General features: G+C 36.8%; 1 protein-coding gene and 1 pseudogene across 8 annotated transcripts in view; both read right to left on the reverse strand.

The window, feature by feature from the left end:
• PIBF1 (progesterone immunomodulatory binding factor 1) overlaps positions 1 to 23,214 on the reverse strand; it is a 212,718-nt gene that overhangs the window by 107,104 nt on the left and 82,400 nt on the right. The gene's annotated exons all lie outside the window — the stretch shown is intronic.
• On the reverse strand, positions 9,415 to 21,390 carry LOC105748446 (rab GDP dissociation inhibitor beta-like; annotated as a pseudogene).

Raw genomic sequence — 23,214 nt, forward strand, 5'->3', positions numbered from 1 at the left:
ACCTCAAGAAACAAGAAAAATCTCAAATAAACAATCTAACATTAGGAAAAAAAAAACAAAAAAACCCCAAAGTTAACAGAAGGAAAGAAATAATAAAGATCAGAGCAGAAATAAGTGAAATAGAAACAAAGAAAACAATAGCAAAGGTCAATAAAACTAAAAGCTGGTTCTTTGAGAAGATAAACAAAGTAGATAAACCTTTAGCCAGTCTCATCAAGAAAAAGAGGGAGAGTACTCAAATCAATAAAATTAGAAATGAAAAAGGAGCTACAACAGACATTGCAGAAATACAAAGCATCATAAGAGACTACTACAAGCAACTCTATGCTAATAAAACGGACTACCTGCAAGAAATGGACAGACCAATCACAAGTAACGAAATTGACGCTGTGATTAAAAATCTTCCAACAAACAAAAGTCCAGGACCAGATGGCTTCACTGATGAATTCTATCAAACATTTAGAGAGGAGCTAACACCCATCCTTCTCAAACTCTTCCAAAAAATTGCAGAGGAAGGAACACTCCCAAACTCCTTCTATGAGGCCACCATCACCCTGCTACCAAAACCAGACAAAGATACTACAAAAAAAGAAAATTACAGACCAATATCACTGATGAATATAGATGCAAAAACCCTCAACAAAATACTAGCAAACAGAATCCAACAACACATTAAAAGGATCATAGACCATGATCAAGAGGGATTTATCCCAGGGATGCAAGGATTCTTCAACATATGCAAATCAATCAATGTGATACACCATATCAACAAATTGAAGAAGAAAAACCATATGATCATCTCAATAGATGCAGAAAAAGCTTTTGACAAAATTCAACGCCATTTATGATAAAAACCCTCCAGAAAGTGGGCACAGAGGGAACCTACCCCAACATAATAAAGGCCATATATGACAAACCCATAGCAAACATCATTCTCAATGGTGAAGAACTGAAACCATTTCCTCTAAGATCAGAAACAAGACAAGGATGTCCACTGTCACCACTATTATTCAACATAGTTTTGGAGGTCCTAGCCATGGCAATCAGAGAAGAAAAGGAAATAAAAGGAATACAAATTGGAAAAGAAGAAGTAAAGCTGTCACTGTTTGCAGATGACATGATACTATACATAGAGAATCCTAAAGGTGCCACCAGAAAACTACTAGAGCTAATCAATGAATTTGGTAAAGCTGCAGGATACAAAATTAATGCACGGGGCTTCCCTGGTGGCACAATGGTTAAGAATCCACCTGCCAATGCAGGGGACATGGGTTCAAGCCCTGGTCCAAGAAGATGCCATATGCCGCAGAGTATCTAAGCCCGTGTGCCACAACTACTGAGCCTGTGTTCTAGAGCCCCTGAGCCACAACTACTGAGCTTGCATGCCACAACTACAGAAGCCCGTGCACCTAGAGCCCATGCTCTGCAACAAGAGAAGCCACTGCAATGAGAAGACCCTGCACTGCAATGAAGAGTAGCCCCCGCTCACCGCAACTAGAGAAAGCCCGCACACAGCAACAAAGACTCCATGCAGTCAAAAATAAATTAAAAAAAAATTAATGCACAGAAATCTCTTGCATTCCTATACACTAACAATGAAAGATCAGAAAGAGAAATTAAGGAAACAATCCCATTCACCACTGCAATGAGAAGAATAAAAATACCTAGGAATAAACCTACCTAAGCAGGTAAAAGACCTGTACTCAGAAAACTATAAGACACTGATGAAAGAAATCAAAGATGACACAAACAGATGGAGAGATATACCATGTTCTTGGATTGGAAGAATCAACATTGTGAAAATGTGTATACTACTCAAAGTAATCTACAGATTGAATGCAATTCCTATCAAATTACCAGTGGCATTTTTTACAGAACTAGAACAAAAAATATTAAAATTTGTATGGAGACACAAAAGACTCCAAATAGCCAAAGCAGTCTTGAGGCAAAAAAACCGAGCTGGAGGAATCAGACTCCCTGACTTCAGACTACACTACAAAGCTACAGTAATCAAGACAATACAGTACTGGCACAAAAACAGAAACATAGATCAATGGAACAGGATAGAAAGCCCAGAGATAAACCCACAAACCTATGGTCAACTAATCTATGACAAAGGAGGCAAGGATATACAATGCAGAAAAGACAGCAGCTTCAGTAAGTGGTGCTGGGAAAACTGAACAGGTACATGTAGAAGAATGAAATTAGAACACTCCCGAACACCATACACAAAAATAAACTCAAAATGGATTAGAGACCTAAATGTAAGGGTGGACACTATAAAATTCTTAGAGGAAAACATAGGAAGAACACTCTGACATAAATCACAGCAAGATTTTTTTTGATCCACCTCCTAGAGTAATGGAAATAAAAACAAAAATAAACAAATGGGACCTAATGAAACTTAAAAGACTGCAAAGCAAAGGAAACTACAAACAAGACGAAAAGACAGCCCTCAGAATGGGAGAAAATATTTGCAAACGAATCAACGGACAAAGGATTAATCTCAAAAATATATAAACAGCTCATGCAGCTCCATATTAAAAAAACAAACAACCCAATCCAAAAATGGGCAGAAGACCTAAATACACATTTCTCCAAAGAAGACATACAGATGGCCAAGAAGCAATGAAAAGCTGCTCAACATCTCTAATTATTAGAGAAATGCAAATCAAAACTACAATGAGGTATCACCTCACACCAGTGAGAATGGGCATCATCAGAAAATCTACAAACAACAAATGCTGGAGGCGGTATGGAGAAAAGGGAATCCTCTTGCACTGTTGGTGGGAATGTAAACTGATACAGCCACTATGGAGAACAGTACGGAGGTTTCTTAAAAAACTAAAAATAGAATTACCATATGACCCAGCAATCCCAGTACCAGGCATATACCCAGAGAAAACCATAAGTCAGAAAGACACATGCACCTCAATGTTCATTGCAGCAGTATTTACAATAGCCAGGTCACAGAAGCAACCTAAATGCCCATCGACAGACAAATGGATAAAGAAGATGTGGTACATATATACAATGGAATATTTGTCATAAAAAGGAATGAAATTGGGTCATTTGTAGAGACCTGAATGGATCTAGATTCTGTCATACAGAGTGAAGTAAGTCAGAAAGAGAAAAACAAATATCGTATATTAACGCATATATGTGGAACTTAGAAAAATGGTACAGATGAGCCAGTCTGCAGGGCAGAGATAGAGACACAGATGTAGGGAACAAACGTATGGACACCAAGGGGGGAAAGCAGCGAGGTGGTGGGGGTGGTGGTGGGATGAATTGGGAGATTGGGATTGACATGTATACACTGATGTGTATAAAATTGATGACTAATAAGAACCTGCTGTATAAAAAAAAAAAAAGCAGTGAAGATGACTTGTTTTGGGAAACTATTTTAATTGTTTTAATTAAAAAAGTGCCTCAAGTGATATTGAAGATTCATGTAATGAGACTGAAGCATTCTTTTACATAATGTAATTTTAAATATTTACATATAACTAAATCAAGCAAGGATTCTAAAGCCAGACTGTGTGGGTCCACACCTTCCCCTTTCTACCTATGTCTCAGTTTCCACAGCTATAAAATGTGAATAATTATAGTAATATCATGTTATGAGGATTAAATGAACTAATATTAGTAAAATGCTTAAAACTGCTGGTACAGTAAACACTAAGTATTTATTGAATGAAATTAAATACTCAAGATTGCCAGACACTTTTTATAAAAATTTTAAAAAAAAGGGCTGTCATGGGTAAAACGATAGGTGACCTTACATGCTTTCCTGGCCAAGCAGTTCCATTTTTCAATCTGGCCTACATGTCTCATCATGTTTCATATGAACCATAAGATGTTCTAATTACTTGAAATATAGAAATTTTGGAAGCATAGAACTTGATTTTTTTTTCAGTAGTAGAATGTTATCCTTACCAAGACACAGAACTATGTCTTCAAAGTCAAATAATTTTTCATTTGCCCAGCTAAAGAGATGCACTGGGAAAAGCATGCTGATATCCAGGAAGCAGTCCACAAACGGTGACCCGCCTACTCAGACCTGGGAATGGCTACAGAGAAGGAGGTGGATAATGACCACTGCTACTTGTGGAAGCTCCTGAAAAGCTGGCATAAATGCTTTAGATGAGGAATCAGCAAACTTCTTCTGTAAAGATCCAGAAGCAAAAATTTTAGGCTTTGTGCAGTTGTAGCATGAAAGGAGGCATAGATGATCCATAAGCGAATGTGTGTACTGTGTTCCAATAACACTTTATTTATGGACACTAACATTTGAATTTCATAATTTTCAAATGTCATGACATATTCTGATTTTTTTCTAATAATTAAAGAATATAAAAACCATTTTTAGCTTGCAGGCTGTGCTAAAACAGATGGCAGGCTAGATTTGGTTTGGCTCTGATTTGAATTGTCAACCTCTGATTAGAAGCTCTGGAACATTACTGACAACATGCTAACCAAGTCCATGACCTGGCTCTTACTGCTGCTTGGAATAAACTTATTCATATCTATTAGACTATTATATTCTCTGCACTGGGTGTTCCAAAAATTGCTGTCTTTTATTAAGACATTCAGAGCCCTCTTCACTCTCCTTTGACGACTTCCTCTTTACTAAGATCAGTTATCTATCCAGCAAAGGTTTCTTCTGCTTCCCAACTTTCAATTATTTTTTGTCTGACGCTCCCACCCCGGCCATAAAGTAGAGAAATAAATTTGAATACTGGCACAACCACCCATTGGCTATACCTTTTTTAATCACTCAAAGAAACCCAGCTTTATTGGGATGTAATTTACATACATAAAGTTCACCAGTTTTGAGCATATAAGTCTATGAGTTTCAACAAATGTTTATAGTCATATAACCATGGCCACGACCATGATACAGAACATTTCCATCAAACCCCCAAATTCTCTGTGCTACTTTGAAGTCAATATTTTTAACCTAGCTACCTCTGGCTTTTGGTGACTGACCATCTGTCATTAGTTTTGTCTTTTCTAGAGTGTCACAAAAATGAAATCAAACAGTATGTAGCCTTTTGTAACTGCCTTCTTTCATTCAACATAATGCGTTTTAAAAGATTCACCCATGTTATTGTATGTTGAGTAGTTGGTTTCTTTTTCTTGCTGAGTAGTTTTACATAGTATGAATATACCAAAATTTGTTCATTCATTCACTATCTGATGAGTATTTGGGTTGTTTTCAGTTTTGGACCATTATGATAAGGCTGCTATAAACATTTACAGACAGGTCCTGTGTGGACACGTTTTTATTTCTCTTGGGTAAATAACCAGAAGCAGGACTGCTGAATCACATAGTAAGTTAATGTTTAACTTTATAAAAAACTGCCAAACTGTTTTCCAAAGTGACTGTACCGTTCTGCATTTGTACCAGCAATGTATGGATACTCCAGCTAATCCACAATCTTGTCAACATCTGGTAACAATAGTGTTTTAAAACCTAGCCATTCTAGATTGTAGAATTCTGGTTGTCGTGGTATTTAATTGTGGTTTTCGTTTTCATTTTCCTGATGACAGATGATGTTGAGCATCTCTTCTTTTGCTTATTGGTTATTTGCATTTCTTCTTTCATGAAATGTCTATTCAAACCTTGGACACCGCCCCCCCCACCCCGCCTTTTTTTTTTTAAATTGGAATGCTTATCTTAAGTTGTAAGCATTCTGGATACAAGTCCTTTATTAGATACATTTTTGGCAAATATTTTCCCCAAGTCTGTGTCTTGCCTTTTCCTTTATCAGAAGCGCAAAAATTTCTTTTTTGATGAAGTCCAGTTTAACAAGTGTTTTCTTCATGCTTCACTCTGTGTCCTATTTATGTACTCTTTGATAAACCCAAGGTTAATAAGATTTTTCTCTTATGTTTTTTTTTCTAGTTTTTGTCCTTATATTTAGATCTATGAATGATTATAAATTAATTTTTATATTTTGTTTGAGGTAAGGGTTGAGGTGTAGTATTTTTGCGTATGGATATCAAAACATTCTAGCATGTTGTTGAAAAGACTATGTAATTCCTTATTGAATTATCCTGGTACTTTCATCTCTTAAAAATTATTTTGGATAGGGCTTCCCTGGTGGCACAGTGGTTGAGAGTCCGCCTACCGATGCAGGGGACACGGGTTCGTGCCCCGGTCCGGGAAGATCCCACATGCCGCGGAGCGGCTGGGCCCGTGAGCCATGGCTGCTGAGCCTGCGCGTCTGGAGCCTGTCCTCCGCAACGGGAGAGGCCACAACAGTGAGAGGCCCGCGTACCACAAAAAAAAAAAAAAAAAAAAAAAAAAAATTTTGGATATTCTGGGTCCTGTACATTTCCATATAAATTTTAGGTTACTTTCTCATTTTCTACAAAATACCTGCTGAGTTTTTCATCATGATTGCACTGAATCTATTCATCACTTTGGGGACAACTGACACTTTAGCAATATTCAGTGTTCCAATCTATGAACGTGATGTGTCTCTCTACTTATTTAGGTCTACCTTACTTTTTCTCAGCAATATTTACTAGTTTTCAGTGTCGTGTACTTGCTTCATATTTTGTTAATTTAATCCTTAAATACTTAGTATTTTTGATGCTATTACAGATAGTATTAAAAAACTTTTAATTTTCAAAAATTTCAACTGCTTATTGCTAGTATACAGAAATACAATTGCCCTTTTTCATGATGACCCTGTATTCTGTAATCTTGCTAAAGTTACAGTAGTTTAATTGCTTGCTTGTAGATTTCAGCTATGACATTTTAAGAAAACAACCTCCTTCAGCCTTAATTTCCTCACTTAAAAAGATTAGCATTTGTGAGAAATAACAGAAATTGAGAAAAAAATTAATCAAGGAAGGAAAAAAACTCTCAAAGCATTTGGCACAGTATCTAACCCACAGAAAGTATTTAGCACTTATTAAATCTCTTCCCAAACTTCACAGTTCTTAGTACAACTTTCAGCAATGTTGACGTGTCCAAAATTTTTATCTTATAGGCCTGATCTTTCTCCCAGGCTTGAGTTCCTTAGTCCCATTTATTTACCATATTTTTATTATGTCAATGGTGTGTTAGAACTTCAGGTACAAGTCCTAAATCAATATCATAACCTTCATTCATCCATGAATCACCTCTGCTTTCAGAAAGTCTTATTTCTGAATGAAATCATTGTCAACTCCACTATCCAAACTTTTGTAGGAATCACTGATAACTGCCCCAAACATACTTTCAAATCTACTCAGTTACTGAGTCCTTAATAACCACGATAGCTACTGTTTAATGTTGATTATGTGACAAACTCTATGCCAAACACTAATTTAGTCTTCACAACAATTCTATGAGTTAAGTTACTATTACTGTCTTCATTTTATAGATGAGGAAACTGAGACACAGAGGTTAAATATCTTTCCTAAAGCATGCACCCAGTAACAACAGAGCCAGTATCATAAGCTAGGTAATCTACGTCCAGAAACAGTAATCTGAAACATAAATTATATTGCCTCTAATGTGTGCAGACTGTAGGATCCACTTGCTTGTGAAGATAGTGGGATTGGGTACTATTAGAGAATATTTGGAGAATCCAAGAAATATTTAATGCTCCATTAAATGCATTAATGCACCCTCAGCATGATGTTCTTGAAAAAGACAGGTGCAAAGAGGCCAGGAGCAAATGGGAAATAAAATTATGACTATGTTATTTGCTGGGCTCATAGTGAAAACCCCAATTCAGAGGTCTCTGGTAGATGTGGATGGAGAATGAGATAGGTTTAAGAGAGGCCATTAAGCCCCAGTCCCATCTTAACACGGGCTAGCTTCTGAAGACTATATACATCAGCGCATATATACTCCCAAAGGCTGAAAATTGCAAGTGATCGCCAACCCTGTTTTTCTAGTCACAGGAAAAGAGGAAGCGGAAGAGCAAGCTGTCCTCATGATTTTGACCTTTTTGCTAGAGACTACCCAACTAGAAACATGGCCCGAACAATGTCTTGGAATAGGATCCAAACATAGTAGAAATTTCTTTTCTCTAGGAAAGGGAGCGTGGTGAGTAGAGAGCAGGGTAGAAAAATCTCCATAAGTCACCATCCCCCAGCTGTATTTCTAAAACCAATTTTCCCATCTATTCCCTATGCCATCACACCAATTGAGGCCATGGTTACATGTCACCTGAGCTTCAGGTGCTCCTATTCATGGTATCTTGAATTACTCTGAATATATATATAGAAGTATATATAATATATATATATATAAAATATGTCTATATAGATATATTACTGCCAAGTTAATTCTCTAAAATGATTTTTATCACAACACCCCTCATTGCTCACTGAAGAAATATAAGCTCTTCATTCTGACATTTCAGGCCTACCAGAATATGAAATTATTTATATTCTCTACCTAACTGTACACTCCAAATCAGTTGACTGAATTATCTGTTGTTTCCTGACAATCCTTTACTTTTTTTTTCTCCTACATTTAGGAAGGTTTATAAAGTTTTGGGACTGCCCTTCTCTCAGATCTGCATATCACAATTCATACTTCAGATGCTTATTTCATAGACCACCTCCTCTAAAAGGTCATTCCCGATACTCCTTTAAAATAGATAGGGACATTCATAGACCAGTATTGACTCCTTAAGATAGAGAACATTTTGCTTTAAAATAGATAGGGACATTCATAGACCAGTATTGACTCCTTAAGATAGAGAACATTTTGCTTTAAAATATAAATATATATATACATTTATTCTTTCTGCTCTTTGGAAACAAAAATCATATTTTAAGTTTTTTTTCTTCTACAGTGTTATGCACAAAGGTTCAATGAATATTGAGTTGAATACTTTCTAGTCCAGCATAAGAAAAATTCAGAGAGAGATTTTACCTTCCTATTACTGTTATCATAGTTCACACTCCACCAAAGAGAAATCTGAGCACAGCATAACGTATTTTTCTCCACATTCTCCTCTGAAACTATGGGGAGAGATATGTTTCTCTTCTGCTTTCTGAGGTTCATTGTAAAGTACGGAGTTCATGATGTTGGCTCCCATTTAAAATAAAAGGAAATAAGGCAAGCAGTGTTAAACATTTGGAATTGACAGGAAGGAAGCCTTAAGTTCATCCGCATATTAAAGAAACGAGGGAGGCAGAGAACATTTCATAGAATTGTGCAATGGATACTCAAATTCTCACAGGGAAGAGGCAGTCACGGCAATTAATTTCCATTAGGTTCTATTTTAAAATGGTCAAGGAAAATGAGTTTAGCTGTATGGAATTTTACTTTAGGTACAATTATGTAGGTATAAATTTGTAACACCTATCAGATAGTATTGGCAACTAAAAATTCTTAGAAGTGTTTATAAAATTATATCATTTTTTTTTTTTTTTGCAGTACGCGGGCCTCTCACTGTTGTGGCCTCTCCCGTTGCGGAGCACAGGCTCTGGACACGCAGGCTCAGTGGCCATGGCTCACGGGCCCAGCCGCTCCGTGGCATGTGGGATCCTCCCGGACCGGGGCACGAACCCGTGTCCCCTGCTTCGGCAGGCGGACTCTCAACCACTGCACCACCAGGGAAGCCCTATCATAATTTTTATAAATAAAATTCATAAAAAGCAAAAAGTTAGATACCTTTTTCATAGTTCTATTCAAACAAACCCCAAGAATTACTATTGCTGTTCTTTTTATTGAAAGCTTATAAAAAGTTTGAGCCATTAGTTCAACATTTCTCTAGTGCTCTCTATCATCAAAGACATATGTATGGTTTAAGAAGTCATAAACTTTAGCTATGTCTTAGTATACCTTAATTTGTAAATGTAGTGCTTAAAATTTGTGGGATGAGAACTGGTACATAAGCCTGCAGAAAGGTTGTTAGAGCTTACAATTTCTTATAAGTGGAATGCTTAATATCTAAGGGAGCTATTGATAGTGGTGGGCAAGGGGTGGTTTCTATAATGAAAAGAGGCATTATTTACTATAATGGATAACACATATAAATGTAGAGTAGCTAGCAACATGGAAAACTGGCTAAAAAATTGTTTTCCTTTAGAAGCATTCAGTTCATAGTTTTAATTTTCAAAAATTAGAGACCAGCACTTTAGTTAAACAACCTGATTTATATTTTACAAGTGCTATTTGGGGTCCAAAAAAAAATGTTTATTATATACAAATGATTGAATTTAATAACACATTTCCCATTTAAACATGTTGACTTATTTCTGGATCAATGCACAGTTCAACCAATGGCAAAAGTTGAGAAGTGAGTAAGAACAGACATGTCCTGTGGTAGCAACATACAGAACATTCCATTCTCATAAATGACAGGCTATTAACCATACCTTGATTTTCCTGTAAACTACTTTAAAAAACAATTTCAAAGCTAACATTTCATTGTCATTTACAGGTATATGAGTTCCTTTACAGGTTTACATATGGACAGTCTATCTGACTAGAATGATCTGGGTGCACCCTTGCCTGGAGGCTGGGAGATGCATTCTTTTGGGCATTTTCCATCTGTGATTTTGGACAAAAGGAATTTTAGAAATGGTAGGCATCATCACATTTGGAGTATCTATGAATATTCTAGCTAATAGAAGTTCATATTTGGGGTCCCAGTGAATTAGGAGGAAACATCTGAATTCTAATCATAGTATGTGGATGTCAGTTAAGTTTCACTGTTTGAAGACCCATTAACTCATTTCCTACTTTTAACAAATATACAGATTAGACTTTTCATTTGTAAAATAAAAACACATTGCCTTTAAGCTAAAAAAATCCATTTAAAAAATACATGGATATATATTTTAAAACTCACAACAATGCAAGGGAAATCCCAACAGTAAATTACTAATAATTAAAATAAACTAAGTTGAGGAAAGGGATCCCCTTCTTCAGAGAGCCTGTAACAAGTCCAGTTATCCATCTGCATGAAATAGTTTTACTAGATTGTGTCAGAGACTGCTCCTAACCCTTTATCTTTATCGTACTGAATAGAGAACAGACACAACTGAACTTTAAAAGTCAACTAACTGGATGATGAGAACAAATAATAATAGTTAACATTTACTGAGAACTTAAAACTGTATAATAAATATAATTTAGTTTTGTGATGCACAGAATTATGTAAAATATCAGTTACGTTTTCTTCTTTCATTTACAAGTAAGACACTTTAATGAATAAAAGGAATTGAGAATATTCTCACATCTGGTAACAATGATTTCTGGAATTTCTTCATATCTAGTTACAATGATTTCTACAGAAGGAGAAACTAAATGATCACATATCTGGCATATGCCATAGAAATAAACAGGTTACACATACATTTGTTAAAACCAGGAAGGGCTAAAAGTTTGCTGACTGAAAAAAATAAGTAGAACAAAAATAAAACGTGAAAGTCATTATATTATTAAAGCATTCAAGATCTTACTTACTGAATCTTAAATAGAGTAAAGCAAAATTCAATCGCTATATAGAAGAAAGCAATTATACGGTCTAAACGAAGTTAATATAGCTTAGCTTAAAGCTAGATTTTTACACTGTTTCTGTTGAAAACGTCCTACTCTATTTCTTTAACCCTTAATGTCATTGCCATGATGTTCTTAAAAAATGTTACTAAAAGTCATGTAGGATGTCTTTTAATTCATAATAAATATGCCACAACATCATATGGTACAGAGTCTAGAATCTTTAAGGTGCCATTTGCTCAACAGCAAGTAATTTGCTAAATGTCAAGTTAGTAGGTTGAAAAGATAATCTAACTTTATAGAATTTTAATAACTCCTAAAATTCGCTGATACCTTAAAAAGTTCTGGTTGGATAACTTAAAAATAAAATCATATTCCGATTGGAGGATCTGAATAAATACTAATTCAAATGACTTAAAAGGCATATGGAGTGGGTTGAATGGTGGTCCCTCCCCAAAATATATGTCCATGTTCTAATCCCTAGGACCTGTAAATATTACCTTACACGGAAAAAGGTTTTTTGCAGATGTGATTAAATTAAATATCTTGAGAAGAAGAGCCTGTCCTGGGTTATTTGGGTGGGTCCTGAATGCAATCACATATATCCTTATAAAACACATACACGGGAGAAGGTGATGTGAAGACGGGGGCAGAGACTGGAGGTGATGTGGCCATAAGCCAAGGAAAGCAAGGAATGCCTGGAGCCCCAGAAGATGGAAGAAACAAAGAACAGATTGCCCCTAGAGCTTGTGGAGGGAGCATGGCCCTACAGACACCTTGGTTTCAGACTTCTGGCATCCAGACTATGAGAGAATAAATTTCTGTTGTTTTAAGTCACCAAGTTTGTGGTAATTTATTATGGCAACCACAGGAAATTAATATAGTATCACTGTGAATTTTGTTGTTGTTGTTTTGTTTTGGTTTCCAGAGTTTGGCTTCATTTTGCAGTACAGAAATCATTCGGAGCCACTGTGAGACAGACATCGTTGAAGCAGAGGCTCTGTCAAATAAATAACTGCGTTGCAGTTTGGTCCATTGAAGAAGTCACACCTGGGACACAAAAGAAGCTCTACATTTACCTGCTTTATGATAGGTTTCTCTTCCCTCTGCTCTCATCAATTTTATTAGGTTAAAACACTGCACAGAGGCTTCCTCCAAAATGACTCTCAAAGTCTGGAGTTTGGTTAGAATTGGAGGCCCACATAAACCAAGCTTGTGGCTGTGCTGCCTAGGCACTGTTATAACACGTGATGTAAATGAAAAGGGGTGGGGAGGAATGAGGGATGCTATCCCTGATTATGGAACATTCGATTCTGAATCTCCTTAATGCCCAGAGGACAGATGGCATGCAAACTGTACTGACCCAGCTCTCGAGCAGCAGAAGCTCATAACTGTAAAGGTTACACTGATTAAAAGATACAAATACTATATCAAGTTCTCTGTATCAGTATGACGTTTTAAAACTGATTCTTCACTAGAAAAAATAAGCTGGTATCGGTTAAATTGAACAAAACGTGGGAACCTGCCAATTCTGAAGAGTCACTCCATGAAAACAAGTTAATACATGATATTAGAAAGGGGAGGAATATTTACTGGTATGGTGCTCTGCAATCTCTCAGTTTTGATTACAAAAGCAGGCCTTACAATATTGATTTCATACAATATGCATCATTTGCCAAATTTTAAGTATGTCCTAATTAGTTGGCAACATGTACTACTGTCAGCCTTCCCCACACATGTCATTTTTCTTCTGCTTCATTTCCTCAAAGTCAAACTCAGATCCCATCATCCTCTTATAGATGCCCTTAATGTCATCACAGGTCATCTCAAAGTGAGTTGTTGCATCATATGTACGGGTTATAAAGATCTGGCTCTCTGTTCCCAAATCTTTTGGTACAAGGAAGTCACTGATGCTAACGAATTTCTGCTCAGTTGGTTCCAAGAGCTCCAGAGCTGGTCTGATTTCTTTCTCGGGTTCCTTGGTCTCCACTGTTGTGCTAGCGATGGCTATGTACTTGCCCTGTGCTGCCACATTGTGTGTGGAGGAGGTCATGCAGACATAGATATCTGACTTCTGGTTGACTTCGTTCTGTGGAATAATGATCTGGCAGGAGCTGGCGTTGTTAGTGTTCTTGATGGGGTGGCTGAGGATCCAGATGACTCTGATCACCTGGCCCAATTTTCTTTTTTTTTAATAGTTATTTATTTGGCTGTGTTGGGTCTTAGCTGTGGCACGCAGGATATTCTTTGTGGCATGCAGGATCCTTTGCTGCAGTGCATGGGCTTCTCTCTAGTTGTGGCACATGGGCTCAGTAATTGTGGTGCTCGGGTTCTCTAGTTGTGGCATTCGGGCTCCAGAGAGCGTAGGCTCAGGCTCAGTAGTTGCGGCACGCGGGCTTAGTTGCCCCACGTCATGTGGGATCCTAGTTCCCCGACCAGGGATCGAACTTGCATCCCCTGTATTGGAAGGTGAATTCTTGACCACTGGACCACAAGGGAAGTCTCTGGCCCGCTTTCTCTATTCGATCAAAGATGATGGAGTAGCTGGGATCACAGGTGAGCTTCTTACAACGAGCAATCTCTCCTTCAGATTTTACACCAATCACTTTTCCATTTTGCATAATGATTTCTTCAATTGGTTTATTCAGCACGTATGTACCTCCGTAAATAGCACTTAGCTGTGAAAATCCTGTGGCAGTTATCCAAGGCTGTAGAGTGGATGAAGGTATGGGCTTTTGCCATATCTTGCCAAAGACTCACTGTAAAGTTTAATCCTGTTAATGGTTTCACCACATGGTTGATATAAACAGTCATCAGTTCTGTAAAGTGCCAGCGCATGACCAGTAAAACCTATAACATCTTGGCCCAAGTCAGATTTCTTATACACCTCTCTCATTGCCATCCTCCTAGGATCAACGCCCTCAAAAGTTCTAGGATCATTCCCATCAAAGTTGGCAACATACACCAGGAATTTTCTGAATCGACGTTTTTCAAACACCCCATTAGGCTAGATGCCAGAGCTTCTGCTTCAGTGGAAGGAGCCTTGTAGATCTTTCCTCCTTTACAAACAAAGCTCCCTTCAGTCACTTGGAAATCCAGATAGCGAATGACCTGTGTAAAAAGCAGCATCTTAACCAGCTGACCATTTGCCATAAGGAACTTGGGAATGAAGTCAACATTCCAGTCTCTTCCTCTCCCCATTGATGCCGGTGGTGCTCCAGGTATTTTAAATCTTTTGTATAAATCTTCCAGTGGTGTTACAGATGATGCACTCTCTCCTCCCTAATATGGGTTTCTATCCATGTGAAGAACTTTCTTTCCATTCACTGACATTATACCTGACAGGATACATTCCATCAGGCCGGTGCCCAGCATGATCATGTACTCCTCATTCACGGAGGGGCTGGGTGCAGACTGAAGCCCAGAGAAAGGAGAAGGCGTAGCACTCCAGGGGTCGGGGGCTAGGCGGCCACCCTGAGGAGGCGGGCGGAGCGCTCAGGCCGGGCCAGCCCGAGAGAAAAGTGAAGCAGGAGCAGAGGGAAAACGGAGCTGGCGAAGAGGGAGCCAGCTGCCACCTCAGACGGGAAGAGAAGAGCCTGTTGTTTTTAATATGCATACTGGAGAGCAAAAGATGTACCTATTGATGTTGTTTAACATCACACATGTTGTGCTTCATATGCTGTTTACTGTTTACTGATGGAAGGACACAATTGTGTGGCAGAACGAACAACTTGGATGGGAACAAAGAGAACGTGTATCTACTTCTAGCCCTGCTCCTAGTAAGTGTAACTCAGGACAAGTCAGATAACCTCTTTGGATTTCGTTTCCTCATCTGCTAAATGGGTGGACTGTTTTCAATAACCTCTAAGTTTTTCCCAACTCTAAACTTTTGGGAATCTTTAAAGTGTTACGGACTTCCCTGGTGGTGCAGTGGTTAAGAATCTGCCTGCCAATGCAGGGGACACGGGTTTGATCCCTGGTCTGGGAAGATCCCATATGCCGCGGAGCAACTAAGCCTGTGTGCCACAACTACTGAGCCCATGTGCCGCAACTACTGAGCCCGTGTGCTGCAACTACTGAAGCCCATGTGCCGAGAGGCCGTGCTCCACAACAAGAAGCCACCGCAATGAGAAGTCCATGCACTGCAACGAAGAGTAGCCCCTGCCCACCACAACTAGAGAAAGCCCGCGTGCAGCAACGAAGACCCAACGCAGCCAAAAACAATAAATTAAATTAAATACAAAATAAAGTGTTAAAAAGAGTAAGGCACAGTGTAAACATCATTATGATAAAAATTAAGATATTAAAATCGTTAACAATGGACAGCTTGGTCAACTGAAATCTGCCAGAAGATTCATAAGATTTACAGGATTGCATAAATTTATAAAAGGTAATTATTAAATACTTATTAAGAGTTGGCAATATGTAAAATTCTCTATAAAGTATTAGCTTTTACAAACATTCATGTAGCACCAGTTATATGTCCAGAAATGTATTAGGCTCCATGCACTATAATAGAAAAAAAGCCTGAATGGTTTATAGAAACTAAACTACTACCTATTATATGGGTATTAAAAAAGTTAACACACAAAAGTGCTAGGCATAGTAAGAGATCAATAAATATTAACTTTATTATCTAGAATAAATCTTATTTTTTCCTAAGTATCTTCTATCAATAAAAAGAACCTTATACTACAACTTTTTAATATAATATTAAGAGGGTTTATGTAGTAACAAAATTTTTAAAAGCTTAACTATCTGATTTTTATTCATGACAACCATTTTTTTATTCCTCAAAACATACACTTCCAATCAATCCTGTTTCCGTTTTACTGAAAGAACTTTTCATAATGACTGCAGTACTGAAGTATAATTTAGAAGCAGTCTCTAAAACTGGAAGTAACGTTCATCTAAATATGCCTGCCAAGTTTAAAAATGTATTAGGAGTTAAATTGAAACATGTTGAAAATGACTCATTGTGGACCAGAATATACACTGTAGGAAATAAGAGCTCATTTACAAGTGGGAGAAATACACTCACACTTCAACTGTGGTAATTCTCTGGACTTTCCTTCCAGTAAACATCATATTTTAAAATAATCGTGGAAAATATCTTACTTTTAACTGAAGTTTTTATGAGTTGATTTAGTCAGCTGGCATTCCAATATTTTACACATCTTTTTTTGGACGTGGATATATTTACCAAATGTAAATCTATGAAAATTTCCCCCTCAGCAACAGAGCAGCAGCCTATAAAGAAAGCTGTACAAACACACACACACACACACACACACACACACACACACACTCTGTGATTCAATTCATATGCATAATGACTGACCACCTATGACTCTGGATTTCTAAGAAAGCATCTTAAAAAATGTGCAGATATATAATAAAGTGTTTTCTTTCATTTACAAACACAACATTATTGATCAGTCACCAGGAGGACATGTACTTGAGTTCTTTTTCTACTAATACTTAGATATTTGTACTGATTCTATCTACTCTCTCTGCTTGTGACCCAAAATTACACATTTCTGACGCAGCTGGCTAGATTTAGAAAAGATCATAGACCCCACTCATCCCCCTCCACTCACCTTTGCAAAAAAAAAAAAAAAAGAAAAAAAAAGGTCTGCAAGGTGAATGGACCTGAAACCTTGATCTCACTACCACACATTCTCTCTAAGCTAATTAATAAGCCACATACTGAACTGTATCTTTGATCATAACTTTAATGTGACCCTTAAGCTGAATTCAGTGAAAAAGTGCTTATGAATTAACAACATGATTCCAGTTTGTTTAAATTTTCTGAGCTTTATTTCCTATTTCATCAATTATTTATCGATCAGGACGTGTAGTAAACAGTTCATTATAGTAACTGTTGGCACCCCCCTTTATCTAGGAATTTTATCTAGAAACTATCCCTACCCTCAAACCATGTTTTAAATGATCCCTGGCAACAGCGAGCAGTCTGGGTGTGGGCTGTAAGTGGGACAATCAGCACTTTCCCTGTGGCAAATTCGACGCATAAATGCTCTGGAGCATTTCGTTGTGTATATATAGTCATGACAAAGGGAGTCTCAAGATCCTGAATTATTAAAACAAATTTTAATAAATATTTATTGCAGAAGAGATTTAGATCCTGTGTTATTTTTCATTTTTTCATCTTTATACATCCAGAGTCACTTATTGTGAAAAGAATATAGTTTTTGACCCAAACTGTATTTCTTTTCTTGTATAATAGTGAGTTCATCACATTTACAACTGTTGTCAGAAAAGACACAATTGGTCGTCTGCCGTCTTACAAATTTATATTTTCTGTGTTTTGCTTCTTTGTTGTTTGCTTTGTTATCTATCTTTTGTTATAAGGTCTGTGCTTTCTTTTTTCTTCCCTCTCCTCTGGCAATATACAAAGGATATCATCTGTTTACAGTTTAACTAATGTTTTGTTTCCTAATATGTTTAAATAGATATTTCTTGATAAAACCACTAATTCTTATGAAGTTTGAGGAAATTATAATTATACAATATTAAGTATATTATATACACACTATTTCCTCTTACCATCAATTCTCTAATTTTAGTTGCAAGTTGCTATTTTTGCCTCTACTTATGTTAAATTATTATTTTTATGTTGTAATTTCCCCATAACAATTATGATTATAATGTGTTCTGAAAGCAGAATGACAATAGTTACTGAGATTTAATTTTACATTAAATATTCACTGCCAGTTCTTTTATACCTTGACATCTCAATTCATGAGTTTTTTTTTTTTTTTAATGAGTTCTTTGATTCTTTGGTTAGTGAGGTTACCATCTCAAGTAGGTTTTTCAGGAATGCCACATGGGTAAGAGGCTTCCTGAGTCCTCACATGACTAGTGAGTTTTCATCACTCAGGAGGCAGAAAATGTCACCCCTCACATAGTCTCACTTACCTGAATCACACTCTTGTTTTATTTCTCTCAAATAATTGTTACTTTCTAAAATTATCTTCTTTATTTTGTCGTTTATTTATATGTGTTGATTTACATCATAGGAACGTAAATTCCACTGAGACAGAGACCACTGTTAAACCTTCAATCCCAGTGTTAAAGTGCTTGCTTAAAGCAGGTTGTTCATAAATACTGCTAAATGAATAAATAAAGTATAAAGTTATGGAGGAGAAACTTAAGCTCAACCTGCAATTTTTCCTTAGCAAATGACTTACTTATCCAGCCCAGATGCTTCTAATAATGTTCCTTTAATGTTCATATTCAATAACTTCAATTGGATTTACTACATTGCTATTTCCCATCCTCTTCACACCACCCAGAATGTGGTGAGTTCTGATAAATTTCAGAAAGAATTTTCTTTTATTGTATCTCTAAATATTTTTTTCCTCTTTCATTTTGTTTTCTTCCATTGACACACTAATTTTCTGAATGTGGATATGTGTTGTCTGTTCTCCATGTCTAATACCTCCTCTCTAACCATTTGCATCACTTCTTTGTTGCTTTTTCTCTTCTTTTTTTGATTTCTTTCTGCTTTATAAACGCCCCCCCCTTAATTCAGTTTTCTGGATCTCCCTACCCCCCCTTTTTCTCTTTAATTCCTTTGTAAGTTTTGTATGTCATTTTTCTATGTAATCTTTTTCTTTAACTTTGCCAGTCACCTTCCATCTTATTCTTTTGCAAAGTCTTTGGTTTCAAAGAGTTCTGTGCTTTCTTAAATTCTTTTAGTTGTGAATAGGTTATAATCTATAAAATCTTTCTAGATTCCTAGCATAGATCTTTTAAAATGTTCTCTTTATCTTCTGCAGCTTTTATAGGACTCCTGCTGTCTCCTTCCACTTAAAAAAATATTTACATATATCTCATACTTGTCTTCCCTGAACCGCCCCCCACCCCATCACTTAATAATCTTTGAATGAAGGCAGTTCTAGCCAAGCCTTCATTTTGCCTCTTTCCTGTTTAACAAAACATTGTTTGGATTGTTCCATTATCCAACGAACTGGAGGACTAGGAAAATATTATCTGGTCAGCAATTTCCTTGCTTAAAGGTGGGGAGAAAGCTGAGGTTCCAAGTCTGGAAGCTTATGTTTGTATTTTCTCCAAATACTTTTACCCATGGTCAAGTTTATGGGATTGGAAGTTTATAGTTCTAAGCCTTGTCTCTCATATTTTGTATTTATTTCTCTCTTTCTGGGAGAGTTAGTCATATTGGTAAAAAGTCAGTTTAGACTACAAATTTCATCATAACCCCTCAGCTTTTACATAACCCCCATTCAAACTATGGAACAGCAAGCATTCTTCTCTGCAATTTATCTGTTTTACATCTATTTGGTTTGCTTTAATACAAACCCCATCACTCTTGGTTGAGAATCTAAATCACACCAAAGGAAAAAAGATACAGCACAACTAAACAGGCTCTCCTCTAGCCTGGCATTCCTGCAGATATATGATGGAGAAAGAGGTTGAAATTTCCAGCTTTTACCCCTTCACTTTAGGGCTAAGCTGTCTAATATAATAAGAGCCTGAAGCCACAAGTAGCTATTTAAATTTAAGTTAATTAAAATAAAACATATTCAGTTTCTCAGCTACACTAGCTAAACTTCAAGTGCCCAACGTGGCTGGTGGCTACTGTATGGGATAGGGCAGATAAAGAATATCTCCATTATTACAGAAAGTTCTACTGCAGAGTTCCAGGAGCTGCACAGAATTTCCTCTGTATACTATCCACCTCACTGTACTCTACCTGCTAAATTGTAGAGTGTTCTGGTTACACTGTTTCTGACCAAAATTCTTTGAAATTTATGACACCATATTGAGGCTTCCCTTAGTTTCCAGTGGAGATGAGAGTATCTTCTTCATTTTATTTTCATCCATATAATATTCAAACAGAGAAAATCCTAAAAATGCTCTTACAAAATCTTCATTTTTAGAAGTCCTCCATCAACTTAACATTTCAGAGTTCCCTTAAAAACAAATTTTTCTTTAAATCATAGGTCAGAGTTTCCTAGCCTATGATTTTATGCAATACTGGCTAACTTATAGTTACTTCCCTGTTAATTACTGAGAATGGAAAGAGGGATATCAAAATGGGGTATGTGACAGGTACAAGGTGCACAATTCACTAAATTTATTTACTGAATGAAAGTCTGTCTAAAGTGTGAAATTTGAAGAGAATTACGCACTGGGCTCACTGAGAAATCTAGGTTTAACCAATATGATTTAACCAATGGCAGGTTAAGAATTAAGTAAAAAGCCTGTAAACATTTCATCAGTAATGTCCCTCTAGGTTGATCTACTAATCAACATTCTTTGAAACTGATATTTAAACTGCTTTCAATTCATTACTTATTTACAGTGTTATTAATTTCACAATTCCCATGTCTCTACAAAGACAATCTTAATAAAATGTTTTGCTGAAATTGAGATACCTTCTATCACTGGCACTCTTCTCTAGAAATCTAGTAAATACCTCAAAAAAAAAAAAAAGAAGTAAAAGTAGTTTGTCAAGACTTAATAGTTAACTAATGGTGACTTCTGGTTTTCACCATTTCCATTTCTAAATGCTCACTATCTGTTTAATGATCTGTTTTAGAATGTTCATAGTGGGCTACATTCAAGTTTACTGATGTATATAGTTCTAGAATCTTTCCTCTTCAGTGTTTCAGAGCATAGGGACATTTGTTTACTTCCTGTCTTCTGGCCTTGGTCTGATAACAATGTTTTAATAAGATAACCAACAGTTGCTCAAGTTCTTTCAAATCTTAGGGTACTTAGGGCATTAGCCTTCGAGAAGAAGCTTACATCTTCTTTGAGATTACTGGTTAAGGCACCAAGAAGGGCATAGTGATAGACAGTAATAACTAGCATTTCTTTAGAACTTATAGCTTACAAGTGTTTTCAAAAGCTGTTGTCGTGTTTCTCAAACACATATTCGATGAATGGATAGTTTAGGATTATTTGGGGGGTTTTGTAGGAAGTACACTAGATACTAGGAGTAGAGGGAGGCAAAAAAATACGTCTTCCAAAAAAAAAAAATCTCTCCAGGTGACTGAAATTCATCTAGATTTGGGAACCACTGATACAGTAAAATGAAGACGAGTCCTGGGCACTCTTTTCAGCACTTGAACTGCCTTCATAATGGAAAGTTGTAAGTCAAAATGAACATGGTAAGCTCTAATCAACTGAAATTGATATTTGTTGAGAATTACTTACATCAAAGACACTGAGTAGAGGCCTTACCTTACTAGAGAAGCAAAAATGGGGAAGAGGAAATCTCTGACCTCAAAAAAACCCCCAATACCTCAGAGGAAAGACTTGTAAACAAACACACAATTATAATATAATGCTAGAAAACAGAGAGAAGAGACTTCAGCATTTCTGACAGGAAGTTAAGGTATGCATAGAAGACATGATCATGGATTTCATTCTTACCAAATGAATGGGTATCTACCTAGTAGATGAATGGTAAGATACATGAGCAAGGGAAGAGAAAAGGTCATTCCTAGCAAAGAACCCATATAAACACTTACAGAACTTGAAGAGATCCGTTTGTCTTGAGTAAATGGCGGAGAATCAAAAGAAATATCTGCAACTGGGAAGATAGGCCAGAAGTCTGTGAATGACCCTAAGAGCTAAGCTGTGTGCTGTATGGACGCCATTCTGCTAAATGACATAATTAGGGTTCTGAGTTTTAGAACAATTACCCTGGAAGAATAAGTGATGAAAATAGGACTAAACTGAAAGCGGCGAGATAGTTCAGAGACTATTATAAATAGTTCAGGCAAGAGAAAAGAAAGACTTGACTAAAGCAGTGGCACCTGGGATTAAGAGGTGGGAAAAGATTAGATGTATTTAGGAATTAGAAAAAACATGATATTTGTTTAGTTTAAGTGTTCAGAGAGGCCTTTCTGGACTATCCTATCATGATATACCCTGCTGGAGCCATTATTCCTCCTCACACAATCTAGTTCATAGCAATCATCAAAACACATAATTATAACAATTATGAATCTGTTTGCTTATTTTCCATTTACCTCAATTGACTCTCAGCAGGGGCAACCTCCCATTTATTGATTTATTTATGTACATCAACATCTAGCACAGCAAATGGCACATGGCAGTTATCAATAAACAACCTGTTGGTTGAATAAATGGGAAGGAGAGTGAGGAAAAAAAAGTAGTTGTGAACCACCAGCTTTCTTGTTCAAGTGTCTTGGCAAATGATGATGTTAGGATGCAAAACTATGGCAGAAGAAAAGGTCTGAGCAAGAGGATTAAGCGAGGGGGAAAGATGGAGCAACGAATTGAGAGGTTATGGTACACAATTACAGCATGACCCCAGTCAAGAAGTAACGAGAAGCTGACCCAGGATGACTGCCAGCAGGAGTGCAGAGGATTTTAGAGATACTATAGGGGGAGAAGCTATGAAATTTGACAAACCTACACACAGGAGCAAGAGGAAAGGATTATTATTATGAAAGTTCAAACAGAAATGACTTAAAAATGGCAGTATAGTTTACTGACTTGAAGTCAGCTGAAGCCACGTTCTGTCTTGGGAAGGGTAAATGTGAGAGGAAGCTGAGTTTGTTTCACAAATACTGAGTTTAAAGTCCCAGAAAAACACTGAGATAAAAATGCCAATCACGTAGCTGGAAATACAAGTTTACAAAACACAAGGAAAGGTATGGTTTGAGTTTAAAAACTGTTGATCATTCCCTAAAGTGACAGTTAAAGCTGAGAAGGAGAGATCCCAG

Source organism: Orcinus orca, chromosome 18 (assembly GCF_937001465.1).
Source record: "Orcinus orca chromosome 18, mOrcOrc1.1, whole genome shotgun sequence".
Taxonomy (NCBI): domain Eukaryota; kingdom Metazoa; phylum Chordata; class Mammalia; order Artiodactyla; family Delphinidae; genus Orcinus; species Orcinus orca.